Here is a 4,877-nt window from a genome sequence, read left to right as displayed (position 1 = left end):
ATGTCTCCAGCTGTGCAACCATTCACCTAATAAAGGATTCTGTTTTTAGAAGAATGTGTAATTATTTTCCTTGGGTTTGAAAAGGTAAGAGGTTATTTCATGAAAATGAGAATGCATTGCATATGGTAACACTGTAATGTTTGTAAGAGCCTAGCACTATGTATCCCAAAATAGTGCAATAAAGGAAAAGATTTCTATACTAAGTGTATATAGAAGCTTCAGCCTCTATACTACAATGCTGCATTTTTTAATGTACAAACATATAGACAAATGAATAATAACTTTAAAAGCAGATATCTAGAATTATATATATATATATATATATATATATATATATATATGTATATATATATATATATATATATATATATATATAATTTAACTTGAACATTGCTCAAATTTTGGCTTTTGCCATCTGGTTTTGTTTTGTATTACCAGTTGTTTATTTTATGTTTTAATAATATATATGTGATAAACTCTGACTCAGAGAGAGATAAATAGAAAGGGTTGAAGGTTGAGATCTGTGATGATAGGTTAATGGAGCACATATCTCTGTAATGTTGCAATGGTAAATTAACTTGACATATTGGTAGATAGGAGCATGTTATTAGGAAAGGGTATAGGAGTGGAACTGCACTTATGGTGGATCAGTCACTGTCATTTAAAACACATACACTAGAATATTGGATCCATGTCAGATTCAGTGCAAAGTTACATTAGAACCTATTCTATGGAATGCTATTATACTAGTCATAAACATTTAACTACAAATGTCCTTTGCAGGAACTGCTAATGTTTTCATGCTTCTCCTATCATATGGTGTCTCTGTGGGCCAATACACATTCTGCCTTGTGTTTGTATGTTCTTCCAGTGTCTCCTCCAGGTACACAAGTGGCCACATCCCAAAATACTTATTGCTATTTGATTTCCCTCAAAAAATAAAATATCACACCAGTGGTGAACAGCATTAAAGCTGGACCCATAGGACACAAACACACCAAAGGCTTAAGGAAGTATTGGTTGTGATGGTTCATAAATGGGTATTGAAACAGTTTGGTCACAATATATTCAACAACTCACTAACAAAGTAGAATTTGTCTCTGTCCCCTTTGAATGACCAGTGATATGCCAGTCCTCATATGTAGAAGTTGAAGGAATTTTGTCTATTTTTCCCTCTAGGGTATATAACTTTTTACTGCTCTCACGGGGTCTCCCTCTCTAGTTCCCTTTACACAATCACCTTACACCATACAAAGATTTTAAATACCAGTAGCAGGTCTTGAATCCGAGACACAAAGCAACAGCCGACCACTCTACCTCTCCTGCCCCTTGTCCTCCTAGGCTGCAAGCTGACTTCCCATGCTTGGCAGAGCTAAGCTATCCTTGGACCTAGGCCTGGGCTTAGCACAATGCTCCAAGCAATAGCTTTAAAGTAAATGTTTAATAGAGAATAAAAGACCATTTCCACAGGAGAAGCCATTTAAATAAATGACCATTTCCACAGGAGAAGCCATTTAAATGTAACCATTTAAAATGTTACCTCTGCATACATACTGAATGCCTTATCCAATAACTATTCAATCTTATACAATCTGTTGCTGAACGAGAATGGTATAGTGGGGCTAAATAGTAAGTTTGTATGTTTACCTGGAGGTCTACTGTAGCTATCCTTCTGTGTTCATTAACTAACAGTTACATGACATGAATGTTGAAAGAAGTTCTCTTCAAAGCCCATAAGAAGTGTTAATCCACTCATGGAGTACTACTTTATTTTCTGGCACCCTTAACAATTTCAAGTACTCTGTTTGCTGGTTCTGACTGCAGCCAAGAGGATATATTTCTCTTATAAATGTTGTTGTTTATATCACCTTGAATCCATTTTCTAGGGCTTGTCTACAATTAGGAAAGCCTATATGTATGTGAAACCATTAACATCAACCCCTTTCTCTTAAGGAGCTTACAATCTATTGTCTCTTCTATGCCAATTTTGTAAGGAAGCCATTTAAACTACCTGTATGGAGATGGAGAAAACCAGCCAAGCCAAAACTAAAACTATGTATAGTGCCCGATATGAGATACTGTGGTATATGTATTATTATTAATATTAATATTATTATTAATAGTAATAATAATATTAATAATAATATTTATAATATTAGTAATAATAATAATAATATTACCTTGTATTTATATAAAACTGACATATTACAAAGCACTTTATAAAGTCCATATGTATATATGCTCTTTAGCTATATGTTCTTATGTATAGATTGTAATTAAACAAATACAGGTCAAAAATCCAGCAACCTCCGAACCTGAGGAGTGCCGGATTCGTGAAATTCCAGATTTTTTTTTTTATACTTCTTCTTTCCACGCAAGCCAATCTCCTCTAGCAGCACCCGCAGACATCATGCAGCAACATGTGGAGTTTGACGTTATTGATATGTCTTCTGCAAAACAGGGCAAGAAGAAAAGTTCAAATCTCACCACCTATTACCTCCAGAGTCCATCTTTTTGGATAAGCAAATTTTCGTTTTTTGTTTTGGATCCCTAAACTTTTTACAGTTTTCTTGTACTGTTCATTGACTAATTCCCGGTTGTCCCAATGGCCGCAAAGAAGATGTGTTGGCCTTATTTAAGAGAGACTGTCAGTAACAGAAAGGAACTCTGGCAAAATGTACGGTGCCTGTTAATAGCCTATTTGGTAATTTGTGTTACAATTTACACTTGACGTGATATGTTTTTTTAGATACCAATGTATGTAAATTTTTTAAATATAATTTATTTTTACAATGTCCAGTTGCTAGTAAGTAACTGCCCAATCAATATAAACTTTAGGACTGGCCAAGGGACAGTATTAAACAATATTAGAGTACATTTAATCATATGCCAGTGTTTCTATTACAGGAATTAAAGCCATAACTTTGCACTAAAGGCAAAGGCAAGAAATCAGCCACTGTTCTACTCTAGAATAGTAATTTAGTGATTCTTACTGAGAGAACACCCTTTTTTCTAAAATTTCCAGAAGACAGTCCATAAACAATACTTCTTAATCAGTTAACTAGGACCCTATGGGCATTTGGGAGTTACCAGAACTACCAGTTGTACAAACTGGCACTGATAAAGTATCTTGATTCCCCATAAACTGTATTAAAATGTTTACGTTTTCCAAATACAAATTGCAATTTGCAATGATTATTACAATTTTTTCTCTGAACACATTTTAAGAAGCTCTCAGAGGACTAACATTGCAGAAAGAAGTCCTCCATAAAGCCGCGTATACAGGTGCAATTTTTGTCGTTGGAAAGGATCTTTCACGATCCTTTCCAACGACAAAGGACTACACGATGCATGAACGGTGCTGTACATACAGCACCGTTCTGCTCTATTGAGAGGGGAGGGGGAGAGCGACAGAGCGGCACCCTGCTGCGCGCTCTCCCCCTTCCCTTTCATTAGGATCGGTCGACGTTCATCGTCCGTGGATCCGCCAGGACGGTCGTTCGGACGATGAACGACACCGACTGTACACACGACAGATTTTCGCCCGATATCTGGCCGATGCCGATTATCGGGCGATAAAAATCTGACGTGTGTACGCAGCTTAAGAGTCATCACAACAGCTATGAGTGGAGATCTAAATACATTGCTAAAACTGGTCACAGCTTTTACTGTTTGTTTTAGAGTCACATTAACACATATACAAGTGTTATTTTAAAAACCCTATGAGTATTGCTTCTACATAGAACATGTTTATAGTTCTAGTATCTCTACAGATATATTGATTATTTGCACCAATAAATAAAGTTTTTTAAACATTTATTTTAATGTTGCTTTTTTCTAATGCTCAAGTTATGAATATTAGTATCAAAGTTGACTTTTTTGCTTTTCTTTTGTATCCAGCAAAAAAGCTGAATTTGATGAAGCGGTAAATGCGCCAGCACATTTAAACAGAAGAGCTAATTGCATTCTCTAATGCAAACATTGAAAGATGAGTTCACATTTACTGTCCACATGTTGGTCAATTTAGATAGGCCTCTTTATGTTGGCAATATGTAAACTAATTCTCCATTTAAAAGTTATGTTGAAGTCAAGGTTCTCAGCAAGCTAATTTTACTCTACAACAAAGCTCAGTTTCAAGCTATTCTTGTTAACCATCCACCCACCTTCCTTTCCTTCACCACCTCAGATTTTAGATAGGAGGTTCAATTACAGTTCTTTATTTCATAGTATTTTCACCCTTAGATCTCTTCAAACAATATAGCCTACTTTTAGCCTGTTGAAACTTATGAGCTTTCTGAAATTTTGTATTGCTAGAACAATGCTTGGGTTTCAAAAAGAAGGTCTTTGTTCCAAGCTTACATGATTTCATAATACATTGATAACGCATTTAATGATGGTATTTAGCATTCACAATAAAAGTTAGGATCTTTCTTATCAATGGAATTGTCACTTATAAAGAAATATTCGACTGACTCTTCAAGCAAATTGACAATGACAATCTGTCAGTCACTCTTTTGTTTTTAAAAGGATGTAAAATGTATCTGTACTTGATTGTAAAAATTCTTTAGCTAGTTTGGAAACGTTGACAAAGTTGTAAAATATTAATTCTTTCTATGTTATTGTCAATTTTAAATAGCTAAATAATTTCTTTGTAGATAACTACCACCTATAGGAAGCTGTATGTGCAGGAAATATTACCTCCATAGCAACATTATCATGGATAACTAAACTTTCAGAACTTGTCCTTTAGTTTTCAAATCTTTCCAGCAGTTATTAACATATTTATCATGTGTCCTATGTTTAGTTATTCTATAATAGTTCTTTGTTGTTAAATCAGACCTTTGGCTACAGTATAGCAAAACAGAAAGGAAAAAAAA

Source organism: Pyxicephalus adspersus, chromosome 4, assembly GCF_032062135.1.
Source record: "Pyxicephalus adspersus chromosome 4, UCB_Pads_2.0, whole genome shotgun sequence".
Lineage (NCBI taxonomy): Eukaryota > Metazoa > Chordata > Amphibia > Anura > Pyxicephalidae > Pyxicephalus > Pyxicephalus adspersus.
The sequence above is the reverse complement of the archived record's forward strand: the minus strand, read 5'-3'. Positions refer to the sequence as shown.